Source organism: Rattus norvegicus, chromosome 1 (assembly GCF_021556685.1).
Source record: "Rattus norvegicus strain SHRSP/BbbUtx chromosome 1, alternate assembly SHRSP_T2T, whole genome shotgun sequence".
Taxonomy (NCBI): domain Eukaryota; kingdom Metazoa; phylum Chordata; class Mammalia; order Rodentia; family Muridae; genus Rattus; species Rattus norvegicus.
The window spans coordinates 20563615-20580013 of NC_141534.1; the positions used below are offsets into that span (position 1 = coordinate 20563615).

The 16399-nt window shown below is 45.5% G+C and overlaps 1 protein-coding gene across 8 annotated transcripts in view; it reads left to right on the plus strand.

Moving 5' to 3' along the window:
- The first annotated feature begins 309 nt into the window (after positions 1-309).
- The window catches only part of Tmem200a (transmembrane protein 200A), an 80926-nt gene continuing 64836 nt past the window's right edge, over positions 310-16399 (plus strand). For 3 of the 8 annotated variants that reach the window (NM_001443797.1, NM_001443796.1, NM_001443800.1), the window contains exon 1: positions 333-1235. The gene's annotated coding sequence lies outside the window, so the exon portion shown is untranslated. 8 annotated transcript variants of the gene reach the window in all.

Genomic DNA, 16399 nt, shown 5'->3' on the forward strand with positions numbered 1-16399 from the left:
CGGTTTTGACTCACTGATATTTTTGGTAACTTGAAGCCTTCATTGAATTTGATAGCTGGAGCTGAGTCTCAGACTGATCATTAGAAGTCTTAGGATGCAATTAGCCCCGTCACCCACAACCCAATGCCCAGAACCCTCCCCAACCCGTCTGCTCTACCGGAGCTAACTTCCCAGGACCCTAAAGCAGCTTAACCCTCTCAGGGCTCAGGGCTCAGGGCGTGCAGTATCTCTTGGGGGTTCAGGTCTGACTCTGTTAGCACAGCATCCGTGCAGCCGCCAGGGGGACCCCGACCCACCCAGGCTGCATCTGATAAGAAAGCAGCCGAGGGGCGTGGAACCGAGGGGCCTATGTCTCCTGCTTCCAGAAAACAGAGTCCGCCGGGGACCCCCAGTTCTTATTAGGACAGGAGGGGCAGGGATCTCCCGTTCTGGAACCCGGGTCCAGCCGTGATGAGAAGCGAGTGGGTGTGTCCGCTTCCGCCCGCTGGCCTTCAGACGAAGCAGAGCGCCTGGAAGCGGTACTTTGTTCCCGAAATGGGTTTTGTATGCGCGCCATCCCGGCGCTAGAAGTACAACTTTGCAGCCAGGGCGCCGGGCAGCTGGGTTGGGGTCCGGGGGGAAGGGCGGGTCCTGCCCGCAGCTCTCCGCAAAGCTAGGCGGCGGGGCCGGCGGAGTTCCCACGGGTCGTGGGCGGCGGTGAGATTAGCACCGTCTGGGTCCCCGGCTGGCGGCGACGCTCCGGGAAGCCCGTCCCGCCCTCGCTCCCGATCCTCCTCTTGGCGGCTTCGGGGGCTAGAATTCGTCAGGAACCAAGCCCAAAACTTTCCCTCGAGCCCCGTGTTCCTTTTGTCTTCCTTGGCGGCGGCGGAGACGCCTTAGCTGCGATCCCTTGTCCTGGCCTCGCTCACCGAGTCTCACCGGTACCCTAGAAGCACAGGGGTGCTGGGGTTCCGCGCGTCCGATGGCGGCGGCCGCGTCCCCCAGATGTGCGAGTCAGAGCGCCTGCACCCCGGCCTGACTCATCCTCCCGCGGTGACCCCACCGCGTCCTCAGCCGGAGCCCCACGGGGATGGGGAGTGAGACCGCGGCTGCCGGCGGCTGCCCAGATTCCTCCTGACGCCCCCGACCCCGCCGCCTCTCCCGCTGGTCCCCGGAGACGTACGCCTTCGCGACAGCTAGGAGAGCGAAGAGCCCCGAGAGGCCACCGGAACCCCGAGACCCGGCGCTCAGGACAGGTGAGGGGACCACCGGGGCGCTGCGGGGTGGGTGCAGAGGTGGGTGGGCGAGCCCTGCAGCCGTACCCCGGGTTTCTGCAACCCCCTCTCCTCCCCTCCGCTTGAGCTCGCAGAGTTAGGGGAAACACTGACTCCTAAAGTTTGGGGGAAATGAACCAAGTCCTCCATCAGTTCCAGACTTCTTGGTCTCCAGAGTACAGGAGAGGTGGTGCAGGGCAGCCAGTGAGCAGTCGGCTTCGGCTTCTCGGCTTCGGTGAGCGCCTGGCTTCGCATCTTGGAGCTACACCCTCCTTTGTCTAGGTTCCAGAGTCAGCAATCTTTGTGAGGGTCGACAGTGTCAATTTATGGTAGACCGAAGTGTGAACAGGGGTTCCTAGAACAGCATTTCGGTGTGAACCTCCCTACATAAGCAAAACGAAGTAGGGGGATAATTATCTGTAGGTTTCAGCATGACTCTCCTCCCTACACTCTGCCTTAAGTGAAAGGACTCGTAAGATTTGCTTATTAATTGTTTCGCAATAACTGACTGTTCACGCCAACACTGTGTGTTATGAAGACTTCGGCATTCCACGTTTGCTGCTTCTTATTATTTTGAACTGTGTGTGTGTGCATGTGTATGTTTGTGTGCGTGTGTGCGTGTGTGTGTGTGTGTGTGTGTGTGTGTGTGTGTGTGTAATCGAAACAATTCATTGTTCACCCTAGGCATCGATAACGTCAGAAGAGAAAGCACATATGTAGATATTAGAAGGAACTAGAATCGTTCCCTATTTGTTAACTGAAATGCAGATATAATTGAGTTAAAGGGTTCAGTCTGGTGGTTTTCAAAACTAAGTAACCTGGCTTACCTGGTCTTTTCTTCTGAAAACCTTCAATGGTGGATGGCAGAAATCATTTCAGGAATCCATAAATGTAAGTCACATTAACTGTTTCCTTTTTGAGGTCAAACCAAGTTTGAGAGCGTTTTATGTATAGATGGTACCAGTGGGTGCAAATGCTCTTTCCTTTATCCAGATCCCATTCCCTGCATGATAAAAACATGAAATGGCCTTTGGTTTCTTATTTGACTCTTGGTACCAGGACATCTTACTTTGGCTATAGGCTGCATCTTGAAACTTTTAAAGACTCACTTTATTTCTATGCTGCTGTTTCCCCATGCCGAAGCATCTGCTGGTAGTTTTCTGCCTTTCTTGGCTCTTCTAAAAGGAAAACAGTGCTTCTGTGAAGTGGAAACTGACCCTTAATGCTTTGTGCAATTTAATGTTGCATTTAAATTTTGAATTTAAAAAAAATATGCTGAGGTGTTAATAACTTTTCTTTAACATTTCTACTAGATACCTCATAATTATGAGATACTTTGTAACCAGGGCTATAATTATCTTTGTATCCAGGCTGGGAAAGCCTTAAGGAAGGAGAGAGCTGCTGTGTAGGAAGGTTCTGGATGTTAGTTCCAGGGGATTGGCACAGAGTGACTTAACCTGTTGCTTCCTAGGCTGGTCTAGGTAAAAACAAAGTGTCCATATGACATTTGGAATCAAGAAGAGTTGAACCCTCAGGACTGTCACTGTGAGGATGGTTGCCCTTGTCATTTTAAGGCAGTAGAATTTTCAGAGATGCTTTTGAATGTGCCAAGAGCTGGATTGCTACATTTGGACTTTTATAGTTTCCAGACTTTGACAGTCGCTTCTTGGATATAAAGAGAACTTCTGACACCTGGAGCAGCAAACCTGAACTGAAGCGTTAACCTCATTCTCACCAGGACCCAATAAAGAATGCATAAAGAAATCCATGTGTTACCTATGGAAATAAGAACAAGGACAAGCACATGTCACCTGTTACATTTCCTAAGAAAATGGGATTTAAAGATGTATTCACAGGCAGCCAAATGTCCTTACCTTGTTTATCAAACAGAATGTAGAATTTAAAAGATGAGGCAGTTTAAAAATAAAGTTTATGAAGTGTTTCTCTCTCTAAATAGGAGACAGCACGGACAGTGGTTATGAAGCGGAGAATATTTAGAAAAAGAACTTGTGTAAGGGGCAGAAAAACGAATCTGAGAGGAGATGAATTCTTCAAGTTTTCCAGGACTATGAGAGCGTAGTTTTATCAAGTATATCTGTTTGTCTCTGCACTGATGGTGGGCTTCGTCTGCTAGTGTCTGATACATGCCAAAACACTCAGAACATGATGATGAACACTCGCTGAGATGTCCCGAGATAGTGGACATCCTGTAGGAGCTAGACTGGTGAGGAGGAGTCTGGTAAACACAGACCAGACTGTGAAGTCTGTGGAGTGTCTGTGAACACCAGGAAACAGGTGCAGACTCGACACCAGTAACAGCAGATCCCAACTGGGCACTGCTTCGAGGGTTGTCACCTTGACTTAGCTATGGATTATGTAGCCTTGGATAAAGTCAGTTGACCTTTCTGGTGCCTGATGTCCTCGTCTGAAGAGCAACTTTGGATGGAAGACCTTTATGGTCTCTTAAAATGCTATGTCAGGAGTTCTGGTGACATTAAGGAGAAGGAAAAAATCTGAATGTAGGCTGTGTGTGGCTTGGGAGCATTAGGGCTGGAGGGAGGCAGGATGTAAGATTGCTGGCTGTGGAGAAAGGATAACACCTGAGAGCTAGAAAGGAAAACAATCTAGCCTGGGGCATGTGGTCCGTCTAGGTGATCCCACTTGACAGGAAAATCAAATAACAAATACCAACTTTCACTCGGTGCCTGGTGATTTTTCCATGGGTTTTCACAAATAATAGCGATTGATTTTCCTCACAATCTCCAGAGGTAATTAGAGCGGAAAGGTGCTGAAAGCCAGGCTGGTGCTACAAAACTCCTTAGCAGAGTCTACTCCATTGCCTCGCTACAGCACTGATGGAGATAGAAAAGAGGCTAAGCATGCCTTGGAAACCCTGCATGGGAAGACAGGACAGGAGAGGAGGAAAGGCGAGGGGAGAAGGGGTGAGGGGAGAGGAGGGGAGGAGAGTTGAGAAAGGGGGAGGAGAGTGGAGAAAGGGGGAGGGGAGGGGAGGACAGGAGAGGAAAGGAGAGGACAAAGAAGGAAGCTTGATGTCTGATTTTAGTGGAGGGTTGAATTTTTTTAGTGAAAACTGTATACATTCTAGAAGACAAAAAGGTATAAATACGCAGTTGAGAACCTCTGAGATGGCTTGGATTCGGACCATTGGGTGGAGTCTGTTGGCTCCTGTTTCAGGCTTTCTCTTCAACTTAACACCCTTTCTCTTTCAGGAGTGGGAATTTACATATCACTGAGTCCTTGACAAGACTACTCTAAAAACCTGGAATGCCCCGGCCCTTTAAAAAAAAAAAAAGAATGGCCACAAACTACAGAGAGGAGAGGATCTTTGGGCCAAGGCACCGTTGGTAGGAAATATAGGAGCAAGTTATTCTTTGGGAACTTTGTAACCAGAGGGGAAAGTACGAAGAAAAGCCAGGAGCGTAGCAGAATAGAAAGTGAGGGAGCTTAAATACCTTCCTACAGTACCACAGCTACCCCTGTTCTGAACGTCACGTGTGCAGAGGATGCCCCATCCCTCTGCCTTCATTTCCCTTAGGGTCCTTGTCCGTTGGTCAAGGATGCACTTAATTATGTGTACTTGCAACCGGATCAGGCAATGAAGGACTTGCTGGCTGACGTGACTGGAAGGTCTTTAGCTCCACCCTTAGGTTGATCTACTTCAGTTGCTGGAGGAAGCAACTTTTTCTCTTTTTCTCTCCTGCTTTCTCAGCTCCATTTCTCTCTGGATCAGATTTATCCTGAGGTCCTTCTATGTGAAGGGAATGATCGCTGTCAATAGGATCCATAAGAAAAAGAGATCCTATTCTTTCCAGGTCCCATTTATACTTTTTTTTTTTTTTTTTTTTTTTTTTTGGGTGAAAGATTCTGTGGTTGCTGGGCTTTAACGGCCACAGCATCAGTTCCTATGTGTGGTAGTGCTCTGTGGCAGCCTGGGATAGGATCTGTGCCCAACTTTTCCTTGTGAGGTTTTTGGTAGCAGTCTGATGGGGAGGAGGTTGGCTCAGGATGGACAGACAGGTCTAGGAAGATCACCAAGAAATGGTACAAGTAAGTCAATGGTGCTACAAGTAAGAACAATGCACTTGTTACTGTGTATCATGGCTTTCGCCTACACAGAGATGTGTACTTTGCATTTAGGCAAATCTGGTGCCCAAAGCCATGGGAATTCTAGAAGGCAGAACCTTCTACTAAGGGGAAGCCCAGTGGTAAAAAGTTTTCCTGTCTAGACTTTATTAAAAGGAATGAGATTTCCAGAGTATTACTGAATGGGGAACCTATCATTTGTATACTTGAAGCCATGCACTTTAGACAAATATCTGCATGCCTTGTTTCCAACAGACGGATTTCATTTTCAGAAATCCATCCAGACGTACTGAGATTAGAAGAAACTGATTTTGGAAATGGTAGAGCCAGTGAAGTTTGGACAGAGAAGTGAGAGCCACTATTTACACAACATTAGGATGGTTCCTGGAAATGGGCCGGGACAAGCAGTAGACTCGGGTTCTAAATTAGAATTTGGGGGTGAGTGGAGCTGCAGAAGTCTGAGTTTGTGTGTCAGGAATAAAGCATATTTGTACTCTGTCTTAGTCAGGGCTTCTATTCCTGCACAAACATTATGGCCAAGAAGCAAGTTGGGGAGGAAAGGGTTTATTCAGCTTACACTTCCACATTGCTGCTCATCACCAAAGGAAGTCAGGACTGGAACTCAAGCAGGTCAGGAAGCAGGAGCTGATGCAGAGGCCATGGAGGGATGTTTCTTACTGGCTTGCTTCTCCTGGCTTGCTCAGCTTGTTTTCTTATAGAACCCAAGACCACCAGCCCAGGGACAGCATCACCCGCAATGGTCTGGGTCCCCCCACCTTGACCACTAGTTGAGAAAAATGCCTTACAGCTGGGTCTCATGAAGGCATTTCCACAACTGAGGCTCCTTTTCTGTGAGAACTCCAGCTTGTGTCAAGTTGACACACAAAGCTAGCCAGTACACACTCCTAGATATGTTTATGGAATTGAATGAATCTGGAAGGCTCACACATGGAAGGGAGGTGGTACATGGTCAGGGAGAGGTTAACTCCAACTGACTTGCATAAAAATAGAGCCTGTGGTCATCAAGCACCCTAGAGGTGTGTCAATGTGCGTGTGTGCATGTGTGTGTGTGTGTGTGTGTGTGTGTGTGTGTGTGTGTGTGTGTGTGGTATAAGTGTGTGGAAGCCAGTGGTGGGTCTTGGGCTTTCTTCCTCGGTTACCTTCTCCAGCTTAATACTTTAGACAGAGTGTCTCTCTGTATCTGGGTTTTGCAAATTGCCTAGATTTACTAGCCTGGGAGTTTCAAGAATCTGCCTGTTTCTGCTCCCTCTTCTGACCCCAATGCTAGACTTAGAGCTCCATGCTGCTACAATCCAGCTTTGTACAGGGGTGCTGGAGTTCCAAACTCTAGTCCTTATAAATGCACAGCAAGTGCTTTCCTAATGAAGCCATCTCCCTAGCCTCTAAACTGAGGTCTATTGGTCAACTCATGCTCTGACAGGTCCCATGAGCAGGCTGTAAGTCATTATAAGTGCTCAAACTTCTCAAGAGCTTTCTAACGTGAGAAAAAAAACAAAAGTTGGAGGAGATAAATAAGTTAAGATTTTGTGAACAGTAAGTGGTAAAGCTGGGATTCCAACTCTCAACCCAATCACCATAGCCTGTGAAGAAAGCAAGGTGCAATATTACTTATCAAGGCCAATGTCAGAATATATTGTATCAGGCCAAACTGGATGGCAGGCTCAGTAGACCTTCTAACATGCAACCTGAGTGCCAGGCATCAGTGTCATTCAGAGGGCAACATGGCAGAGATTATTCATACACAGCTGTCAAACATGCATGCTCGCAGACTCGTCAGACAAGGTGCCAAGGTGAGGCTCCAGCAAAGGGTGCACATGCACAGATTCTTGGTATGGAACTTGGCAGAAGAGCGAGAGTCAGGGCTGGAGGCCAGACAGGAAAGATGAACAGGTGGGCGGATCAATAGAACAGCTACAGTTTGATTGTTGATCTGAAAACAGGGACTTGACCATATGGCTCCACTTGATGCATCTTCCTGAGGTAAATCAATAGAATATGGAATGGGCTTGTCCCCAGAGGGAGAGGGGATTCTATTAGTAGGCAGGCACTATGTACTAAGAGGAGCTCATGTCCGCAGTGTATTTTCCATGCACCTTAGACGTATATAAGATCTCCCTACATCTTCATTACAGTCCTGGAAGATTAGTATAGTATACATCCCCTGTTGAGCTAAGGGAGGCGGTCCAGAGAGGTTAATACTGTTCGCCAGAACTCCTGGGGTCAGACAAGACTATGCAGGAGCTGGCACTGACTCCTAGATCTGTCAGAATCTGGAACTCATCCTGGATTTTTAGGGAGTCACCCTGGTCCTAGCAGGGCAAGGTCACCTGCAAGTCTGAGTGAGAAGGAGGGAGCGCTACAGGTCTCTGGTTATGAAAGAAGACAGTGAGCTGACTTTTAAGGCTCGTGAGTATGAGTTCAGAGTAGACCATGGAAAGAGTTGTACGGCGAGCTTATGCTTGGCTTTGTCAAAGTGCAATTACCTAATAGGGCCCTTCCCTCTGGAGAGTTCCTATCACCAGGCAGAGTGAATACACCCGGCAAGTCGGACATTTGAAAGGTTAACTTTAGCGACTGCTTTTAGTTACGGGGAAGGAAACCTCTGCCAACGGCCACCAAAGAGAAGCTAAGTGTAGAAGAAATACGGAACTTTCTGGTTATATAGTATCATCCTAAGGTCCTACTTGAAGTGCTATTCTATGAATATGAATGATATAGTGCCATTCTGTAGCAAACGCAAAAGAAAAGTATCTAGAGATAAATAGCTAGATGTGTGTGCTATTTCTCTCTCTCTCTCTCTCTCTCTCTCTCTCTCTCTCTCTCTCTCTGTGTGTGTGTGTGTGTGTCTCTGTGTGTACCTGTGTGTAAGGTGTGTAAGAAGAGTAATGAGATGTATTACTCTTATTTGTAAAAGTCTCGTAGTCTGTTTCAGAAAGTAAGGCTCAAGGAATGTTTCAGAGTAATGGAGAGCACACAGCTAGTTAGTGTTATGAAAGGCAGCCGCAACGGCAGAGCATAAAAGGTGTGGTGACAGGAAAGAATGGGACATCAGAAATGCAGGTCACCCTCCAGAGGCTTCAGCGGAAGGGAAATGCAATGAGTATGGGCAGAGAAGAGAAAAGATCAGCAGGAGAGGAACGAGGGAGCACATTCGGTGCCCTCCAGCCCCAAATCACCAGGAACTTCCCTGGGGTTCAACAAATTATTCATTGCTCATTAAACGGAAGGAGAATGTACACAGGGGAATGGTGGTGTCTCATACGAGAGAGCTGGGCATTACTAATAGGATTTGGGCTGGTAGTCAGCGACAGGGGACTGGGGATGCGATGGGGTAAAGCCATGCCTCTGCATCATCATAAAGCGTATCTAGACAGCCGTGGGGCTAGAGAAGGGAACACTGTAGTTGATAGAGAATCAGCGGTTGGTGCTTGGAGAGTTAGCTCAGTCAGTGCAGTGTGATTCACAAGTCTGGGGACTTTAGCTTGTATCCCCAACATTCATGTAAAACGGCATGTCTCAGAGACTGTTCCTACAGTCTCAGCCCAAGGACAGAAGGGTCCTCAAGGATTGCTGTTGCCAGCCAGTGGGACCCAGTTGACCAGTTTTGGGTTTGTGAGAGACCCTGCTTCAAAACATAGGTGGAAGACAATTGAGGACAATTCACACACACACACACACACACACACACACACACACACACACTAACAATCACTCAATCAGATTCTGGGAATATTTTGTCATTATTTGGGGAAGAGCTCCTTGAGGCAAGGGATTGAGTCTCACAACTTAGTGAGAGAGCCACATGTAAACAAACAATTGCAGCACATTGAACTAAAGCTGGGAGTGAGACGAATATTGAAATTTTTATAAAACCAAGATAATACAAGCTTTATGTTTTTTTTGAAGAGTGAACTAATTCCAGAGGTGTTGAGAAGAAAATATTTTCTCTTTCAAAAATCAGCATCTTTAGGCTGAGATGTGGAGTGAATTAAAAAGTCCTCAGTATTCTATCTGTGCAGATGTTTGTGTCAGAGAAACACATTTTTGCCTTTCTTGGTAATGGGAGTCAGATGGGCCCAGAAAACACATACATGTGCACACATTTATAATTCAATGATTACACAGTACTTCTGAAGAATTGTTTTTGCTTCTAATTGCAAAGCAAACCATACTCTCAATTAAAACGTTGGAAAATACATTAAGAATTAAAAATCTTGGGAGAGATTTTATAATCTGATGACCCAAAGGCACCCATAACATTTGGCATTTTCTTCTCCTCATTTTTAATGAGTTTCTCTTTTTTTCCATACTTAATATTACAACCTGTTCTGTTTGCTTAACCTTATGTGTTAAATACTTTCCAAATTCTAGGCAACTTTAATAATGTCTGTGTAATATTGGGTTACACGGTATGTCATAGTTTAATACCCTTACACTTGGACCTCAAGGCTATTTCCAAACATTCAGTTTTATAAATAGTACTTTGATGAAACCTTTGTGCAAACAGGAGAATGTTTTTTCTTTTTGAGACAGGGTCTAAACTGTATAGCCCTGGCTGGCCTGGAACTCACTACATAGACGAGATGTCTACCTGCCTCTGCCCTCAAGTTCTGGAATTGAAGGTGTGTGTCATCAGACTTGGCTATTTCTTTTGTTTTAAAGAAATTTTATACATTAATTTGCATTCCATTGGATGTGTGTGTGTGTGTGTGTGTGTGTGTGTGTATCCTCAAACTTAAGCACAAGTACTTCTATTCACTAAGCCACCTTCTTGGCACACAAACAAACATGCAGACACACAGTCACAAAATTAATAAATCTAAAAGATATTTTAGCAGATTATTTTTAAGTAAAAAATGCAGTGGGATAGTTTCAAATTTTCATAAAGGCTATAAATGTGTAAGACACTTCATATTTAATACTTAGCTGATTATCACAGAATGTGAAGATGTAATTAATGACAAAGCTTTTCCTCATGTTCTCTCTACAGTGATTTCTTTGAGTTTTATACATATATGCATACACATGCATGTGCATGCACATACACACACATATATATGTATATATATATATGTACATATATATATATTTGCCTGCTTGTTGCTTGTATGTTTATGTACCACATGTATGCAGTGCCTGAGGAGGACAGAAGAGGGCATGGGATTGGATCCCCTGGAACTGGAGTTACCATGTGGGTACCATACACTGAACCTGAGTCCTCTGAAAGAGCAACAATTACTCATAACCACTGAGCCTTTTATCAAGCCACTTGTTTGTTGTTTTTAACAAAAATGATTACCAAATACTCTCTTCTAGAATATAGATTAATAAAATACTATAGTAAGAGATACTCATTGCCCATAAAATGTTGCAAGTGTTCCCGATCAAGAAGATAGGAACCCACTACTGAGAGAAAACTAGGGAGGAGGCATGGACTTTTGAAAGTGAATAATGTCACTTTCTTAGTGATAAGGGAATGGAGTGTGAGAGCCACTTCCCAGGACCCACACTCTGTAGATTTGATGGTGTGTCCAGGGCAATGGGCTGTTCGGACCATGCATTGTGTGCTACTTTCCTCTCTGTTGCTGTAATAAAACACCCTGACTAAAGGCAGCTTAAAGGAGGAAAGGGTCTATTTCAGCTTCTAGACTACATAGAATCCATCACTGAGGGACAGGACATCAGGGTAGGAATGCAAGCAGGAACTTGGAACCAAACCTGTTTCCTATTCTACCCAGCATTACCTCTGACCAATGAATTTACAGCTGAAAAAGCACATCAGAAACCATGATAGATGTTGCTTGCTAACTGGTTTGCCTGGGCTTGTGCTTAGCTGGTTTTCTTATATAGCCCAGGACCACCTGCCTAAGGAATGATGGTGCCCACAGTGAGGTTGACTCATTGTTGATGGCTACAGTGAGCTTTGCCCTTACACCTCAATTTCCAATCAAAGTAAACTCCCAAAGACATGCCCACAGACCAGTCTGACTCTAGATAATTCATCAATTGAAGCTCTCAGATAACTCCAGGCTGTGTCAAGTTGACACGATTAAAGCTAATCAGGCAACTTTGCATTGTGATCATGACCACACACAGTTTCACAAATCTGTAACCAAGAATGGGCAGGCCCAAGTTTTTTATTCTTGCCTGAATCCCCTGTAAATGGCTGGGGCAAGCAGAGTGTTAGAAACACCCAAGATTTCCTTGATGACTGCCTATTTCTATTTGCTGATTTCCCCCCACCCAGAAAAAACAAACAGTGAATCTGAGTTTTGGAGGTACTGATTTGCTGCCCATGCCCTGGACCACTCACTGTCCAACCCCACTTGCCCTTGGGGGTTGGAGGTGAGGGGGTGAGGAATCAGCGGCACAGACTCCAGGAGCAGGTGAGAACATAGCATCAAGTCCATCTGAACGCTGCTGCAAGCTCCTTTAATACCTTCCACCTGTGCTCCATTGGTCTCAAGAAAGCGTCTCTTCTAAACAGGAGTTCCCATTTGGCTGTCATTGTCTACATCAGCAATCCTTAGTCTCTCAGTCAGTCCTTAATTAAGTCCTCCTGCAGGGGTTGCCTTTGCAGCTGCATACCCTGGGCATTTATGCAAAGAAGGTCACCACATTCCTCCTACATCTCCACCCTTTTGCTTTTAGATTTTTGACAGCCTAGTGGGAGCAGGGCGCCATTGCCTTGACATTGTTGACCCTAGCTCAGAGAATTTCCTGTATACTAGACTGTGCCTGTCTTAGGTTGCCCTGTCTTCCAGGATCTTACCTGTCATTGACTACCAGCTCTCAAAGAAACATTACTCTGGAGTCATGTTACACTAGGGGGAAATGAGGAACAGCCTATATGGTGGTCTCAAGATCTCTGCCATCCAGGCTTTGATGACTTCCTTAGTTGGGGGCCACAATCAGGATTTTCAAGAGCCATCAGCACCTGGAGTGTCGCCTTATTCATGGAACACTCCGGAGATATGCTGTGTAAGACACTTAAACAAAATATTAGTATGACAATTCCTCCCATTATAGCATAAATGGCTATCCACAGGGGGTCAAACAGCCTCTTAATATTGTTCCACACTTTTCCCAAGAATCCGGCATCTAGGGAGAGCGCAGATACCCTGGTGACATTGAGGTTGGCTATGTTCTCCCTTAACAGCACAGAATAGTTAAGGAATTTGTCTGTCCAGGTACCTTCAAGATATTGAGCCAACTGTTATCACGCTCAGTGGCGTTATGTACTGGGTTAGGCAGATTGAGTGAAACCTGGGGTTGCCTACCCATAGAGACATATCCCTAACAAGGGCCAACTCTTCTGCCAGTAAGTCAATCTGTTGTTGTAAAATGTGGATGACTTGACAAAGATGTTGATTTAGTACCTCCTGTACCTGCAGCATTTCTGATTTAGAGATTACAACATTGACAGTCTTCATTGTAGTGGCTATCTGGGTCAAGGCAACCACAGCTGTTGACACCCCAGCAATGCCTGCAATGATGGCAGCCATAATACCAAAATCCCTCTTTACCCAGTGTAGGGGTTGTACGTGAATCTGGGTCATCATAGTGATGGCATGAAAGTGAGCGTTATTTACCACAGGCATCCAAATGGTAGCTGGTTCTCTCATCAGGATAGCTGTTGTTGAATATCCCATCCAGCAGACATTTTTCATTAAAGCAGTTAAGGCTATCTTAATGTTACAATGTAAGTATTGGTGACCAGAAAGAAAAGGGTGATCATACACAGACTGGGGTGGCTTTCCAGCCAACCTACCTGCCAACAGTCACATTTACGGGGTTGCTGGGTTCACATTTTCATCAACTGGTTTATATGGAAATAAAAGTTCCATTAAAGAGTTGACCACCTTTTAGGACAGTAAGTGGGTCTAAATCAAAGCAATTAGAGGGTCCACATAAATCCCAATTGCTCAGAGTGGACTCATGTAGGAATTGAATGGGATCCCTGTTATCATAGGGAGTAATATTGGACAAATCATGTGAGGTAAACCTCCACATACCAAGTGTGAGGTTAGATGACACTATTGGGTGGTCTCCAGGGAATCTTACACGTAGTGCAGGCTGGCAGTGCTCCCAAGGGAAAAGAAGTCCCATAAAAGTGCGCACTTGAGGGACCCTTGGACAGCAAGGCAGGGGTAGATGTGATATGCTTGGGGGATACTTAAGGGATTTGTAATCAGTACGGGGAACATAAAGTTCCATGCTTAACATGCTACCATAGGTTAGATTACCATTAAAGTCCCCCATGGTCATATTTTGTTGTTAGCTACAAGGGTCAATAGATGAGACATTGCTGGTAAAGCAGAGAATGTCCTCTGTGGCCCAAGTGCCTTTTAATTGTCATGTAGTATTGACTAAGTCCATGAAGGGCCAGTCCAAACACAAAATGGAAGAGAAAAGAACAGGGTAGGCTGGGGAGTTAACTGCCACAGGCAAAAGAAAGTGGGGCAGGAGCACCAAAGCCCAGAGCTCATCAGTCCTTCCAGACTGAAGAAAAATTAATAAACACAGTATGTACATTATGTTTCCTAGTCCTGGTCCTTTCCAGGTTCCTTCATTGTCCCCTGGTCTGTGCCTGAGCAAACATCTCTCCAGGGCACCCCTATTGGTGCAGTTGCATCCTGGGAGAAAACACAAACATAACTTTGCTCTCATGTCAGAAGTGGAGCAGGTGGTTGCCACTGAGAGGTTATTGGGTCTCTCCAACTAACCAATGGAAGGGGAGTGTCCCTCAGCAAAAACGTCCAATGTTTGTAAACATTCATTGAAGGAGAAAAAGTTCACATGAAGTAGGACTTCTACCAGTCTTAGGTGTGGATCTCTTTAGGATTCTAGGAAGGTGACCTGAGCAAGGGCTTCCTTCAAGGAGCAACCGCTCTTTCTATGTTTGCTTGGCCTTGAGGATTATAGGGTATCCCAAAGGAGTGACTGATCCTCCATGAGGGGAAGAAGGTGCTGAACTGCTGAGATGAGTATGCAGGCCCATTGTCAGTCTTAAGTGCACAAGGGACTCTCGTTCTCAGCATTGCTGATTTCATGACCTTAATAGCTTGAGAGGCCTTTTCACCTGCCATGGTCACTGCAAAGGCTGAGCAAGTATCTACCACAAATGTACGTATCTAAGATTACCAAAGGCTGGAATGGGTGACAGCCATTTGCCAAATTGCACTGGGGAGTAGACCTTTAGGGTTAATTCCTGATCTGCCAAAGGACCCTGATGGTGCAAGAGGTGTGCACATTTTACAGGATCTTGCAAGATGTTTACATTGTGATGTTTACATAGGCAATTTAGGCAAGAGCTTCTGTAAGTTCCAAGTGGAAAGGTGAAGTTGCTAGTGTGACATTCTGGCTTTTTCTGGCAACCCTGTGCCTACAGTCATAATCAGGGCATCAGTTCTCTCATTTCCTTCTGCTAGTATGCCAGGCAGTTTAGGATCTTATGTGTGAGATGAACCAGGGATGTGCCCCATTCTCAAGAGCCTTTTGGATGAATCCCATGCAGACATGTTTTGGGCTGTTTTGTTCTTTAGTATAGGAGAAGGACAGGGTACAGACAGCCTGTACTGCATATTGGCTGTCTGAGAAAATATTGATTGGCTCCTGTTGGCAACACTCACAAATTTTCAGGAGGCCAAATAATTCACCCAGTTGCACTGAGTCAGAATTCGAGTTAGGGAGAATGCGAGTTGTGTCCTCCCCTCCCCCACTTTGGATAAGAACCCCACACCTGGCTTTATTAGCATCAGAAAGGGCCATAGTTGCCCTGGGAATGGGACTAGAGCTAGATATTCTATGGTGTTTAACTGTAATTGGCAGCTGGGACAAAGCAATAAGATACTCCGATTATCACAAGCCTGTGATCCCTGCCACCATTCCATGAAAGCTGATGGAATCTGTTCGTAATGGTTGAGAATATCATAGGAAAAATGGTAGAATTATTTTGTCTGGTTCCCTGTTATAAGTTCTCCTTGCTAAGCCTTTCACCTTAAGGGCAAGGCAGAAGGCAATCTCAAACTTTGAGGTAACCTTTACTAAATAAGAGTTGGCTTGGTGCAACCACATGAGGGGCCTATTCTACCACAACACTCCTAGGATCCCTTCAAGTGACCACAGAATTATGGCCAGAAAGGGTTTCCCTAGATCATGCCATTCAAGAGTTGATATAGAAAGGAGGACTATAACTTTCTGTATTACCCTCAGATTTTAGTTTAACCCTGGTGGAGGGGCTGTTAGGCCCCTCCAAGAGAGGAAAGAGGTGCCTCATCTCCTAGTCTGGAATAGACAGGAAAGGTTTGAGCCAGTTAACAGTTCCGCAGAATTGTTGTAGTCATGAGGGAGTAGGACTTTTGCCATGATGGAGAAAGCCCGGGGTTTAATCTTGTCAGAAATAGAAAAGCCCAGGAAGGCATATAAGGGAACTCTTTAAATCTTTTTGGGAGCAACCTTCAAGTTGAGCTTTTCTAAGTTAACCAGTGATTGAGAGGGACTCTCTTTCAAGATCTGGCAGGCTAGGGTGTACAAACATATGTAATGGCCTACAAGGACGTTCCTGGGGACTTCCTGTATGGCTTCTGTAACATATAACTGACAAATGGTCAGGCTATTTTTCATGCCCTGAGGCAGGACTGTCTACTAATATCTTTCAGCTGGTTTATTCGTATTAGGCTCCCATACTGTGAGGGCAAAATGGCATCTATCCTGAGGAGTCAAAGGGTTCTGGAAAAAGCAATTCTTAGTACCTAGGATCATCCATTGCATGGTACTTGGGCAGGATAGCACTAGGATGAGGCAGTCCTGCTTGAGTGGTCCTCATTTTTATCATGTGTTCATTAATGGCTCTGATATCCTGTAGAAGACTGTATTTCCCTGACTTCTTAATGACAAAAATGGGAATGTTATATCTGCTGGTCAAAGGTTCCAAAGCTAATTTTTCCAAGACCAGTTCCTTGAGAATAGAAAACTTAGGTTCCAAAATGGGCCACTGGTCCACCCAGATATCAACTTCA